Genomic DNA, 15,237 nt, shown 5'->3' with positions numbered 1-15,237 from the left:
ATATCAAACTATTTGACATATTTGAAGCTTTTAGTGTCTCTTTATTAGTTTTCAATCTTAAGTGCTGAACAACCTTAAATGTAATTACTCGTCCTTCACATTCAGGTTTGTCTCATTCATGTCTTTCAATGAAGCAGCAACAAAACAAAGCCCATTTTTTGTTATTTGTTATTAATATTGACCTCGAATCCAGAGAATTTAATGTCTCAGCAAATGGAATCTAGTTTATATAAAGATTCACAGAAGAAGCTCCGGTGTTTCCTTGACTTGGATCGTCGTACAAACTTGTGTGTGTGTTGTGTGTGTGTGTTGTGTGTGTGTGTTTGTGTGTAAAAGCAGCAACTGTCCCCCCACAAACACAAACACACACACACACACTCACACACACATTATAAACTCGTTCACACACTCTTACACCTCCAGAGCTGCCAAATACCCCGAATGCCCCGGCCGGCGACCTCTGACCCCGCAGGCATTTCACACGTCACCGTGGAAACGAGGCTGGACGAGGGGCCGGCTGGCCGGCGTCTGGCCCGGCGAGGTGACCCCGAACGCCTTTTATTGATTATTGATACGAACGAGTGACTTTCACCTGAATTCATGCAAAACATCAACTTCACAACCATTTGTTGTAAAATGATGTCACAGACACACACAAAGACACACACACGCACGCACACACACACACACACACACACACACACACACACACACACACACACACACACGCACACACACGCACACACACAATCTATCCTTATCTTTACCTACATTGATATTTGCTCCCTGACAAGTTAACAACCGTTCCGCTCCAGAAGGACCAGGTCTGAGGAAATAAGCGGCTCGTTTGAGGAGCGAAGAGGAAGACAAACGTCCTCTGAAAACATTAACAAGCAGATAGTTTAACAGAATAACGGACAAGTGGCGTGAGACACTGCCGAAGAGGTAAACCGGTGAGGTCGTGGTTTTCTACGCTCACAATATAACAACTATCCAGCTGGAGAGAAGAACAACCGACTGTGACGCTCGTGTGATTCCTGATATTGATTTACTATTATTCCCAAACCATCAGACAACTCCTGAAATGAAAATCGTGAAGAATCGTGTCCCGACTGTAACGTTACAAAACTGTACAACATGTAGAAGACAGCTGGAGACTCGCTTTTGATGTTTCCTGCAGGAAGTGAACGTTTTGCTGCTGTGATCCAGAAAATCTACATTCTGCTGGTTGTTCAGCACCGACTGTGTAGGTGTGTTTGATTTCTGCAGAGTCGTAGCTGCAGGTGACAAACCCAGTTTGTTTATCCCAATCTTTCCGGAGGGATAAAGAGTTTGAAAAAAATAACAACAACAAAAAAAAAACAACAACAAAAAAAATCTGGGTCGTGAGAAAAATGTAACGTGGAGAGAAAAGGTCAAAATGTGACGAGAGCCAGAAGAAAAAATAGAGAAAAATCAAACGGGAGGCAGTTTCCTGTTTGCAGTCACATGTTGGCATGTTTGTTCACATGTCAGCTGTGTGTGTGTGTGTGTGTGTGTGTGTGTGTGTGTGTGTGTGTGTGTGTGTGTGTGTGTGTGTGTGTGTGTGTGTGTGTGTGTGTGTGTGTGTGTGTGTGTGTGTGTGTGTGTGTGTGTTGACCACAGATCGTTCAGTGTGTCTTTTTTCCCACAGTCTCAAATGTTCTCACCAACTGTTCAGTGTGTGTGTGTGTGTGTGTGTGTTTTGCCAGACTTGTGGGGTCCAACATGAGAAGTCCACTACACTAGCGAGGACCAGGAGGATAAACTCGATAGAACTCAGGGGGAGTCCCAAAGGTTCCAACCGAAAACATCATCGCTTTTGCGTTTTTGTCGCTGAAAATTTTTACGTTTAGACGGAAACGTTTTGAAAAAAAGATGTCCGTTTCCATGGCAACATCAGCAACGTTGCAAACTACATAAAGGTTTTGTTGTCGGGCCACTAGCAGGCGCTGGTGAACAGCAGGCTGAAAGCTTTCCAGCACATTTAAACTATGTTCTGCTTGGTTTGGTCCTTGGTGCCGGTTTGTGTGGAAGAAATAAAAATGTGTCTCCACAGAAGATCCAGACGACGTGTCGTCAGTAACCTTTATTGGTATTAGTGTTTTACATGCAGAAGATTGAGCAGGATGAACTGCGCCAGGATTACTTCTCAAACCAGAATTCAAACCAGTTTCACACATCAGAATGAAGAATTCATTGATCTATTTACCTTTTATCTTTTGTGTGCCTAATTTTTTTTTATTAATTATTATTAATGTCGTATGGTGTGTTATTTTCATTTTATGTGTTCTAGATTTTTATTTCTATTCTTCCATCCCATAAAAACTGTTGTTTTGGTGCGGATTATTGTTTTCCCTGCATATTATACTGTAAATTATAGTTTGTGACAGATGAAGAACTTGACTTGACTTGGATGGATCATTTAGGACTGGTTTACTCTAGTTCTCCACTCATTCCCTCATGTTGTGAACTGACTGGTTTTCATTCACTGATTTTCTTCGGACTGTTTCCAACTGGTTTTTCATCTGAATTCAGATCAGGAAGAACAACATTTTGCTTAACGACAGCAGTTTAACTGGTTTCTGGGTGAGTGTTCGGACTGGTAGTTGGAATCGGTTTCTTATGAATCATGAACAAAACTCTCATTGTGACTAATCATGGTTTCATGACTGGTTCCTTTAGAACTGGTTTTGGACTGAGTTCAGAGTTTGCGTTCAGGGAACCGGTTTTGGACTCACATAGAACCGCCAGATTATGTAAAATTTAAGAGAAATGCTGGAACTTAAATTTGGATTCATTAGGTTTCAGCTGGTTTTAGACGAATGTCAGTTTTATTGGTTTGAATTTAGATTTGCTTTCTACTGGCTAGTTTTTGCAGTGATTTCTAACATGTTTATTCTGGATTTAGACAAGTATAATCCAGATTGATTTCAGTCTGGATTGTAGCACCAGTTTGAATTTAACTTTCTATAATTGTTGTCTTTTCTATGGTTACATTTATAGTGGACTATGTTTGGGTGGTCTGGTCTTGTTTCTGACAGTTTCAGGTTTCAGTTTCATTTTTTTGAATTTCAGTTTCAGCCTCATTATGAGCTTCAGACAACAGAAGCCTAGTTTTAGGGTTGAGTTTCTCCCAGCGGCTGGTTTGACGAGACGGTTTGTGATCATGTCTGTTAGCGGTTTCAGGATGATTTCTCAGTTTTGACTGAAGCTACTTTTATTCAGTTTTCTAATTGTATGAAGATTGATATGAAATGGATGTGTGACTTTAGTGTCACTTCAGATTAGCATTTCAGGAAACGTCAGTTCACAGATTTCATTCTGAAAGGACAGTTCTCTCAAACAAACCAGTTTTTAAAACCAAACGGACTCCTAAAGACAGCGATACGGAAATGCTATAAGAGAACACAAAGCATTCTTTTGGTATTTGAGTCTTTGTGTCTTTCTGTGTCCTGCCAGAAACAAGTTAAACCTGTACTTCTGCTTTGACCCGGGTATCTGCAGATCTCCCACATAGTGGACTTTGCTGCATCTGTTCCCGACAAAGACAGAAATCCTGTTTTGTGAGTGTTTGTGTTGTCGGGAGGAGTTTAGAAGCCAAACTGCTGGAAGCAGCCGCGACAAAGACCGAGGAGGACGGTAACATTTCCATGTCTAAAGATCCCGGCAGTAACTGTGTGAAGGCTCGCAGTCACCATGTCTGCAGCTCAGTGTGTGTGTGTGTGTGTGTTTTGAGGGGGCGTGTCCGGGTAACTGCCCTGGTTTGTACATTACAAAGAGTGTAAACGGCCCCGTCACCACCTGCCGGGTGTGTTTGTATTGATATTCAAGGAGCGTCGCCACGTTAATGTCCCACCTGCGTCACGCCGCTTCACTCCTGCACATCACATCACATTAGGTGGACGAGCTGTGGAGCTGCAGCTGCCCCCACATTAAATTAGCACAGCTGTAAAAGCCTCACACTGGCTCGTACGCCCTCTGTCCTCCCGCAAAGTCCTTTACAACGGCACTTTAAAACTTTTATCCTGTCCTGCAGACATACACGAGGGGTCACTGGGACAAAAACACAAACAAACGTGCAAAACAAAACTCAGTGGAATCAGCGTCAAACTAACCTCTGTTGAAATCGAATACAGCGACACCTTGAGATGACAGCTCACACCTAAATTATACTGCACAGTAATAAGGTTTTATCTTAAAAACACAACGTTTCTCGATGGGATACTCAACAAACTGGAAAACGAAAGACATTGGATTAAAATTGCACACATGCTTAACTTTAGAATAAATAAAATGATTAAGCTGCTTTAGTCGCATGTTAATGTGCAGGAAGGATTTGTTAATAAATGATGCTCCTAAAAACATTAAAGTTAAACAAAACTGTGTAAACGATCTTGAAATTTTTCAATTTCTGCTAAAAACTGGAAAAAAATCTGCAATTTTTAAATGAGGAGGAAAGTGGAGTTCAATGAGTTCAGTGGAAGAAATTACAGGAAGACAAAAGTGGACAAAGGCCAATTTCTCTAATTATTCTAAATTACTCTCACTAAATAATGAGCTAATATTAGGATGTAGGAGACACCCAATATGTATTATTAGTATAGGTCGTAATGTTACACACAAAAAACTTTAAATGAAAAAATTACTTCATCCTATTTTTAATGTTGTGGTGATTTATATGTTGCACTACTAGATTCATTTGAAAAGTAACTTTGAGAGAATAAAGCCACCATTAATTAAAATAATCTCATCGCCGCTGCCGCTTCTCGGTGGATCGGACACTCGCTGTATGAATTCTGAATGCAGGACTTTTGTTTCTACACTGCGGCTTTGCTGCTTGAATAAAAGATCTGAGCTCTTCCTGCGCCGCTGCTCGGTGTGAAACTCTTAATAAAAGATTGAAGTGATATCATGCAGGTTATGTTCAAAGCTTCTGTTTTTCCTGCTACATTCAGGCGATTCCTCGCTTCGCCTGCTTGCTTTAAAAAAAAATAAATAAAAAAAACGCTGCCTGCCCGCCGCTCGTTATCGATATCGGCGTGAAGATTCGACTCCAGAACCCATATTTACACTCTTTCTGCAAACTATGAGAAACCTGTGACTTTTTACTCAATTTGCAATGCAAATTCACACAGAAATGTGTGTATGTACCTGTAGCAGGAATGTCGCGAAACTGCTGTGAATTGTGTGAAGTAAAATGTTGACACGAAAAAATAAACTGCATTTTTTTTTTTTTTGGTTCATCTCGTTACTTAAACGGAATAAATCAAATCCAAGGAGGGAGCAGTTGATAGGCTTGCAAACATAGTGAAGAAACGTGCTAAATAAAAGGCATTTCCTCGCAGACAGGAGCTCTCACACTGAAACCACAAACATCCACCAGCATGAAAACTGACCTTTGCTTCGTCCGTCAGTCAGACTCACTTTAAAGATCCACCGCAGAGGCAGGCTGAGCTCCATCTGTGCTTCTGCCCCAGCGCCCTCCTGCTACCCCGGGGCAACGGAGGGGGCGGGGCTGAACGCCCCGGGAAGGAACCGCCCCCCCACCCTCCCCCGAGGCCCATCAAACCAACACAGCATCAATTTCCACATCAGCACATTTCTAGAGTGAGATTCAGACTTTAGGACCTTCAGTGGTTCTTTCCTGCTGCCGTGAAGAAACAAACTGAGGCTTCAGAGTTAAACTGCTTTAGGTTTTATTCATGAGACCAGTTAAGAGTGAAGCCTCATCCTGCCTGACAGAAACCTGAAGTCACCTGAGCTTGAATCCTCTAAGGTGTGTGCTTTGTTTTGGACTGAATCCGATGAGTCAGTGAGTCAACAGAAACACAATCAGACCAACTACACACCGTTCAAATATGACAACCATCCGGAACAGTCTGACACCACAGAGCCGGCAACCGGCGGCCAAACAGGAAACCAGTCCGTCAAGTTTCTGTGTGTTACTGTATCTGTCTGTGTGTGTGTGTGTGTCTGTGTCTGAGAGAGAGAGAGAGAGAGAGAGAGAGAGAGAGAGAGAGAGAGAGAGAGAGACAACACATTTTTCTTTACATTAGGTAAAAAGTTATATCTTTACACTCCACAGAAACAAAACCCCAGCTGGGGTAACGTGACTCCGATACGTAGGAAAACCAGTTAGTGTGTGTGAAGGTGTGTACCTCCTTCTATAAACTACAGTGTGAATGTACAAATTGTTATGTTCACGTAAGAAGATCATGACCTGCGTTACACACGCACGCACGCACGCACGCACGCACGCACGCACGCACGCACGCACGCACGCACGCACGCACGCACGCACACACACACACACACACACACACACACACACACACACACACACACACACACACACACAGTGTGACCATGAACATCCTGTTCATCTGAGATCTGAAAGCATCAAAGCATCTTTTGATTTTTCCGTGTGTGTGTGTGTGTGTGTGTGTGTGTGTGTGTGTGTGTGTGTGTGTGTGTGTGTGTGTGTGTGTGTGTGTGTGTGTGTGTGTGTGTGTGTGTGTGTGTGTGTGTGTGTAAGAGCGAGACCTGGACAGAACAATGGCAGTGAATGGAGTCATTAGAATATACCCTATTGTGTTAAGAGGGCAGGGGGAAGACAAAGACACACACACACACACACACACACACACACACACACACACACACACACACACGCACCCACGCACACACAATTTTGGTGAAAATACACTGTAAGTGTAATTATCAGAAAGGACAATTATGTATAAAAAACAATAGTTATGCAGAAAAAGTACAACTCTAACAAGGATCTTTGCTATGTACGTATTCAGTGTTTATAATGTAAAGGTAAAAAAACCAGATGTATAGGAGGAACTAGTCGTTATGTGCAAATACAACGTAAATATAAAGGTTAAGGCACTGAATAAAGTGACATGAAAATAACAATAGAAATGGGAAATTAGGAGTGCAAAAAAAGACGATAATGCAAAAATGTGACGACCAATTGGATAACGGCTTGAAACGATTAAAAACGTTTGACTGCAATTTTTTACCGTGTGCATGAGCTATTATTCGTCTCATTTATCATGTTTTGCTGAATCGACGCATTAAAACTTTAGAAAAAGTAACTACAACTTACAATATGAGTCCAGAAATTTATACGAATTAAAACCAGATTTATAGCTCGCAAGCAAGAGGAACTGGTTTTGGAAGAGTTTCTTTGGACAACATAGACCATATTAAAAAGAAAAGCAAGCGCATAAAGTATTTTCAAAAAAGTCTAATCAACTAGAGTAATGAATACAAATTTAAACAATGTTCAACAGTAAACTGATATTACTGCCCAACAAACAACAAAAATGTATTAAAAAGTAACTGTTACTATAGAAATAAGTCCAACAACTATATTAGGTTTTTATAGTGTGTGGATGATGAAATAAAATGAAATATCTGCTCAGAAATCAGTATAAATGTACAGAAAAGTTCCTATAAGAAGTGAGTTCTGGGGGTTTGATGAGTGTTTTATCAGTATGGGAAGTCTGAGGAGCTGATTTTAATGTGGACACAGATCGTAATAAATATAAAAGGAAACTATAAAAATCTAAATAATGAAATGGATTAACTGCTGAGAAAACAATACAAAAAAGCAACACATGGCGTGGCGGCCGCCACCCGCCAAGCAGGAAGCGCCGGATCAACGCTGAGTCAGCGTCTTCTTCCTGAAAGTCCTGCTTTGAGGAACTAGGGCAGGACCGGACATCAAACCTGTGACCTTTTACTCACTAACCCCTGATGACACACACACACGCACGCACGCACGCCCGCCCGCCCGCCCGCCCGCCCGCACGCACGCACGCACGCACGATCCTCTGGTGGCGCCGTGGCAGCAGAAGGGGATTATGGGAGATGAATAGCGGCTCGGACGGAGGTATCATCGTCAGAGCGTCGGTTTAAATCCCTCACAGCATATTTGTTCCACAAGTCACGGGGCGACGGCAGCGGCGGCCATAGCTGGAGGACAAAATGGGCCAGACTGAGCAGGAAGTGGGCGGGTCCGCCGGTGTTTGCTTTTTCGTTTCAGAAAAGTTTGACGTTCGCGTGGCAGTGTTAATTTACACCAAAACAGCAGAAATTTTTTTTTCATGTTGGGCCACTAGTTGGCACTGTTGCTTGTTTTTGTAATGAAGTCTATTTGATCTTATTTTGAAAGCTAATCTGTTAAATGTTGCGAGTGGATTTTGGCGTTCCCTGTGGTTGATGCTGATTTGGAGCATGTGAACGTTGCTTTCATATTTTTGTTGCTGCTTTTAAGTTGACGTCACTGTATTTAAACCTGCAGGCAGGACTAGAAACGACGACATGCTCACCATCACGTCCGCCCACCTCAGTGTGTGAACCACTCAGCGCCATGTCATCACTTCCTGTTTAAAATCCAGAAGCCCCCCGCGGGAAGCGTAAACATCCGCTGGTCATTTTCACAAGAATTGTTAGGACAGATGTTTCCGACTAACAGAATCCTCACGGGTTCAATCACTGTTTTTTTTTTTTACTTTGTCTGACATTGAAAACCGACGAGCATTAAGATCAGATGGTGTGATCAAACAACAGGCTACATGCTATATGCTAACGCTCAAAGCAGCACATTCCGACCTTCTCTATGAATAAAACCTTTAAATGACTTGAAAAACAGAAAAGCAGCTAGTTCTACAGCAGATTAAGCAGAACGCTGGTCGATCTCACTGGTTAAAACATTTACAGTTAATTCCCACTCTCCTGATAAACATCAACGACAATCCGACACTTTTAAAGAAACAAGAAACACTTTTCTTCTCTATTACCTACTTTTATATAAATTGAATCCCGAGACTTGTCAGAACGAAATGTTGTTTGTACTAATGCAGCAGTGAAAACTAGTGAACTTATCGCCAGCCAAATAATTCCTTGTTTCAGAGAACAAATATATTTGTGATGCTGAGAGGCGACGAGTTTCTACCAACATGTGAAGTGAAACCAACAGGAATTATTTCATTATTCTAGCGATCCGCGTGCTGCGCAGAATCGGCATGAAAGTCGTTCTGTTTCAGATTATTTTTCTTTAGATTTCAGGTCTGTTGTTTTTGTGAAGAGATACTGTTCAGTGTTTCGCTGGTCGCCCCCTGGTGGCGGGTTAGTTCAGTGTGACTACAGCAGCTCAGCGTGAACAGGCTGCCGAGGAAACCAGAGTGAACCGAGGTCTGATCGGTCCCAAAGGGTTCAGATAGAGGATAGACATTGTGAAAGACTAAACATTAAACTACTCAGGAGCAGAAGAACCAGAACAAAGATGTACATTTCGAACTTTTCATTTCTCAGCTGGTTCCAGTTCCCGTCTTCAGGCTGGCAACGTGTTTCATGTAACAATCGTGGAGCTTTATCAACACTTGAAATGAAGATTTCTCCTCAATCCAAACCGGATCAGATCAGATCAGTGATCCACTCCGAGCTTCAGCTTGTCTGAACTTTTTAAAGATCCGGATGTTTGTGAGTCTCATTGACTCTCCGACTCGCGAGTCATAAAACAAGAAACAATGATAAAAAAATCATCCGCCGGTCAGACGGAGGAGGAGAAGGGTTCTCTGTAAAGTTCTACAGCAGCAGGCTGAATCTGGCCGAGGCGCCACAGACGGACTCCAGGAATTACTGACGCTCACGAGCCGAGAGAGAAGAAACGACGGACGTGGATCCGACACAATAATTACTTTCCTCCATCCGAAATGCTTGAGCGACTAATCTGACGTGGCTGTGAGGTTTTTGATTGATTCGCTGCTGACTGAACCCACACTTCGGGATCAATAGATGGACGTGTGAATGCTTCTATTTTTACTTGAGTCAAACATGGACGTGCGACAGGCGTGATGCTGGAGCAAAACGACGGTCTGCTGCTCTTCTACTCCAGAGAAACAAACAGTCGCTTCACGTTTCTTCATCTGAAGACACTGATCATCCCAACCCGCCTCCTGCTACACAAACTGATCAATTAGTGGATTTACGCTGTGGAGGCCCAACTATTTTTGATTAAACCCATCAAACCTGTTCTGCACTGAAAGTCGTGCCACAGATGTTCGTCATGACTGACGGCTCCGAGAATTCAAACACCGAACAACAGTCCTCAACCGAGACGCAGACTCACTTCAATCTAAACAGGAATGTTTCACCTTCTGCCAACAGAAATGGATCAATTGCTTCTGAAAAGCTCCTATTTTTGGACAAATCAGCCTCCAGTGACTACAGGCAAAATTCAGCCATGAAGCCAGAAACAATGGATTCAATCAGATATTAGAAACAAAGTTCCTCAATGCAGAAACGTCTGCAGGCTGAAATGTTTCAGAAAATCCTGATCAATACTCAGATTCAGCTCCTGATGACAGAGACGGCTGGTTTGTTATGAAACCTTGTATTTCTGAAGAAACCTTTAAAACTCAGGCTGAATCTCATGGAGGGGCGACGAGTGATGACTAACGCTTCACATGACCACGTCCTCGAGCAGCAAGAGTCAAATTCAGGAAGCTGATCTCATCTCTTAACAGAAGTCCAGCTGACAGTCGGTGTGACGACCAGACGATGAACGAGTGAACGACGCGCTGCCGCGACTCGATAACACCACTTCCTGCTCGCTCCTTTTTCGTCTCCTTTCATTAGTAAATCAGCCGCCGGAGCCTCGTCACACTGCCTGCTTTGTCTTCTGATTTTTTGATTCCTCTCCGCTGTCCTGGTACACAATCTTTGATCTTTGCATTGAAAACAAGACGTGTCAATAAGACAGATGCTGTTAGAGTGACGTGACCCTGAAGTGTCTCGAAGTTACATTAATTTAAGCAAAACTAGAAGCATTTCACCTCTTTTGTCTCAGTAGGAGATTGAGGATTTTCCGCAGACGTGATTCTCTATCGACGACCAGCAGAAAGACACAAATCCAACAGTCGAACTCCGAGACGAGGTTCAATTCTTCTGTCAGGTCAGTTAAAATCAAAGATACTAGTTTATCACCTTGATCGGAGCAGGAAGGAAAACAATCTGTTAGAACAGCTCCTCTGAATCCCCGGGGATCAGAACCCGTTTCACCCATGAAGAAACATCAAACTCCTCAACAAACCAGATCCTGAAGGAAAGTTCGGCTGTGAAATACAAGATATTCCTGCCAGTACCCGGAGATTTATATTTCTGTCACATCTGTGCCGGGGTGAAGAAAAACTTGGATTCAAATCTCTTCTTTCCCCTTTAAAATGGACAGATCTCCTGGTCAGACGGTGGATTCTCTCACTAAGAAGCACAAAGACTCTGAACTTGTCCTTCAACAAGTGGGTCCAAATGAGAAGGACCTCGTGTTCGTGATGAAATCTGCCTCAGTGAACTCCAAAGAGGTGAAACAGTGGACGGTAACTCACTTCCTATCCAGCACCCAAATGTAGATTCTAACAAATGAAACTATTTTTATTTGACTAAATCTTCCTCTTCAAACTTCTGAAAATAAATCAGACTGAGATACACCAAACAGATGTGCTTTTCCTTGAATGGCAGAAACAGACGATAAATTCTCAGCCGCGAGAAACAAATAACACGTATCTGCTTATTTTAAGATCGAAACCGCAGCTTCGCTGTGTTAATGCTCCCGTACGCACGCTTCTCCTCACACCTGAATGGAAGGATGAGCAGGAGGAAGAGGAGGGGGAGGAGGAGCAGGAGGAACAGGAGGAAGAGGAGGAGAAGAAGAAGAGAAACCTGCCGTGAAAAGTCTGAAATCGGAAGCGTAGACTCGTCTTTTTAACAATTTAACGTTTTTTAGGTGTGTGTGTGTGTGTGTGTGTGTGTGTGTGTGTGATTCCATTTCACACAGTGAAACCATTTCCACTCCACCAGCTCCCATTTTAATGACGGGCATGAACAACACAGCTCGCTCAGATCTCCAATTTTGACGCAGAAATGTGCAGAACGGACTCACCAAGTCGTCCACCCCCCCCCCCCCCCACCACCACACCCCCCACCCCCCCATACTCCTCTCCCCGCTGACTAATCCCCTCCCCTCCCCACAGGGCCCACGATGACCACAACATTTCTCATTTTGTTTTATATTCAAAATCTCGATATGCAGCTCGGACGTCTCCGGACTGAAACCTCCAGAGTGGAGTGTTTGAGGGAGGGTGTGTGGCGGGGTCTGGGGTAGCTGGGGTGGGTGGAGCGGGTGGAGTGGTTCGAACAGGCCGACCTCCTGCCAGGACTTCCACCTGGATGTGGTGGAGTGTTAAAGTTGGGCGACACGGCGGGTTGAGACCCTCCACACAGGAGGAGGATTCTCAACGGACTCCAGGAAGGCGAGTCACCCCGGGCGAGTCGCCCCCTGCTGGGAGGAGGAGGCGGAGGAGGCCTACAGGTGTGTGAGGGAGGGAACCGGGTCAAAGGTCAAGTGTGAGGAGGAGAAAACTCACACATATAAAAAAAAGAAAATGTCCCTTTTGAAGAGTGTTTACTATCCAGCTCGCTCTGTCAGCGGCAGTTTGCATATAAATACCAACCCGCACCCCCCCCCCCCCCCCCCACCCCTCTTCCTCGTGCCACAGGAAGACTGGTGCGACTGGACTGACTGGATTCCCGAAACCCCCCCTTACAGTTACACTGACACTCCTTTTTATTTACACCAACATGGATCCTCCTCCACTTCAGGAGCTCTGATGAATGACTGTTCTGTTGTTGTGTTGAGTCTGAAGGTAGATTCTCTGTAAGTTTACAGGATGAAGGCAAACATCTGATCAGGTTTTTTCCTCTTCCTCTTTTTATTTCTGACATTTTCTACTGAACCCTCCAAGCTCAGAGTCCCTGCAGAACTCAGGCTGGAGCTGTAATGAAGTCCCACTGTGGTGACGCTCCTATAGGGAATGGCGCACGCACGCATCCTGCGGTGCAGCCCTCCAACTGTACCCCCCTACCCCCCCCCCCCCCCCCTCCACTCAGACGCATTATACAGGATTACTGTAGTGATTTTTCAGTTTGGGAAAGGTTAGGAAACCCGGAGCGCCCCACGGGAAGCTCTATTTTATTACTGACAAGACGTGGAGGTAATGTTGAGGACGGAGGGGATCGATACGGATCGATGCCACTGTAGTGTAACGTAGGTAAAATACCCATCAGAGGGGATTACAGGCAGAATATGAACACCCAGTCGCTTTGAATCGGTCCGTGTTTGCCAACAAGTGTTTGAGAAGCAGCTCCTCGGTGGTTCCAAGCGCCAGTGTGGCTTCACACGTCCACCCTTCATTCTTCCGATGTATTTTAATTAAGGCACAAGTGCTCTTCCAGGAGAATTTCAATATAAAGTGAATACACTCGTGCGTAAAAGCGCCTCCGACACCCTGACAGCGGCTTTTCCACAGGGAATATGTGTCAAATATCTCACGACTGTTGGCCATGTAGAGGCGCAAAGATAAAAAATTAAATTTAATAAAATGTGTGTGGATCAGGTCTGTGGAGGATAGTTGTCTTACCTGGACCGGGTGCGAGCCGCGCGGTTCCCTGGCTCTGAGCGCTCCAGCCCGGCTACAGGCTCCGCTCCTCCTCGGAGCCGCTCCAGACCTCCTCAGAGGGGAAAATATAAAAAACAACCCCAAATTAAGAATCCACAAAGCCGGGGGGTAGAAAAAAAAACTGAACAGAAATCAACGATCCAGTCGGGAAGGTTCGTGGTAATTATTCCTCTTAATTTCTGTCCACTTTTTGATTTTTCTTTCTGTCGTGACCAGCCGCTGCCTGCGCTTCAACCCGGCGGGTTCTTCCTCTTCTCCGGAGGAGCGGCTGGAGCTGGAGGGGTGGAGGAGGAGGAGGCGAGGGAGGGCGACGAGGAAGAAGACCCGTCCGTAAGAGGAGGGAGAGAGGGAGACCTGTCACTCACTGATACTCCGTGGAACGTTTACCACCGGGCAGCTTGTACCGACAGAAGCATCCCCCGCTGCTGGCGCGCTCTGGGTGGAGGGCGGATGTGACAGGAGGGAGAGGGGGAAAGATTCAAAATGATAAAAAAAAAAAAGAACAAAAAATCACCTAAGATCAGAAAAGACGGTAGATCCGGGAGTTGCCAGCCAGGTGGAAGTGGTCCTAATAGTTTCCAGAAAAAAAAAGAGCCGACGCGCGGTCACCGCCACGAACTCCCGGTCCGGTCCGGCACGGAGCAGGACGCGCGGCTGCACTGTGTGTGAGGAGAAAGTGGAGTGAGTCCCGAGCACCGCGCTCGCCTCTCTCTCTCCCTCCCTTCCCCTCTCTCTCTCTCTCTCTCCCTCTCTCTCTCCCTCTCTCCCCCCTCCCTCCACATCACCCACTCCATATACACTACACACGGGGAGCGCGCGCGGGGGCGGAGCGAGCATCCACCCCAACAACTTCTTGGATTTCCCAACAGTTTCTCTCTTTTTAAGATTTTTTTCTTGTGATTGATGGACTTTTATTCTATTTTTTTGCTCCTATACCATTATTTCCCGTGCTTGTCATTTTAAAGTATAAGGAGTGAATTCACCACATCAGAGTCGCAGGTTCGACTCCCCAGTGCGCAAACATTTTTAAAAACGCACCGAGAGATGATCCAAAATAGAAAGAAATTACGCACAGAAACAGTCACCTGCCCCGCTCTCCATCTCGCTCTCCATCTCCCTCTATTTCCATATATATACAGTGTGTAAACGTTTCTCCCTCTTTTTATTTTTTCTCCCTCCGTCCGGCCACTGAGGAGGCAAAGCTGCGTCTCTCGCGCTCTGAGCGCCACCTACAGGCGTCAGGAAGCACCGGAGTGCAGCGCAGCTCTCGAAGCTCTCTCCTCCTCCTCCGCCGCCGGATCGGAGCGCAGCAGCAGCAGAAAGCCACAGTGAGAAGAAATATGCGGATATTTATCGGATATTATAGCTGATAGCGCAGCAGAAGCTGCTCCGTGAACCGGGCACAGCATGTGGCGGATGGAGGCTGTTCTCCAAAGCGGCTTATACTGCCTGTGATATTACACACTACACATATGGATTATCATTTTTTATTTTTTTGCATACGGCGGCCCCAGTTTCAGCGCATCTGCTTACGGAGCTAATCCAAAAAAAAGAGCATTCTTTAAATGTTTTATTTTGCCTTTTGCTCCTGTTTGGACACCCACTGCCGCAGCTGCGTGCCAAAAACAAATAAATCTGCATCCTATCAAGCGTTTCTCTCAGTCAATGTATGTGATACATACAGCCG

At 44.8% G+C, this 15,237-nt stretch overlaps 1 protein-coding gene across 3 annotated transcripts in view; it reads right to left on the bottom strand.

Moving 5' to 3' along the window:
- pcdh1b (protocadherin 1b) overlaps window positions 1-13,634 on the bottom strand; it is a gene marked incomplete at its 3' end in the record, with an annotated part of 189,058 nt that extends 175,424 nt beyond the window's left edge. For 2 of the 3 annotated variants that reach the window (XM_080465685.1, XM_080465687.1), the window contains exon 1: window positions 5,418-5,477. Of the gene's footprint in view, window positions 1-5,417; window positions 5,478-13,511 lie in introns of those variants that run through there. The other variant, XM_080465686.1, reaches the window with a different exon arrangement.
- Window positions 13,635-15,237: the final 1,603 nt, after the last annotated feature.

This window comes from Lipophrys pholis, assembly GCF_963383615.2.
Source record: "Lipophrys pholis genome assembly, chromosome: 6".
Taxonomy (NCBI): Eukaryota; Metazoa; Chordata; class Actinopteri; order Blenniiformes; family Blenniidae; genus Lipophrys; species Lipophrys pholis.
The sequence above is the reverse complement of the archived record's forward strand: the minus strand, read 5'-3'. Positions and strand labels throughout refer to the sequence as shown.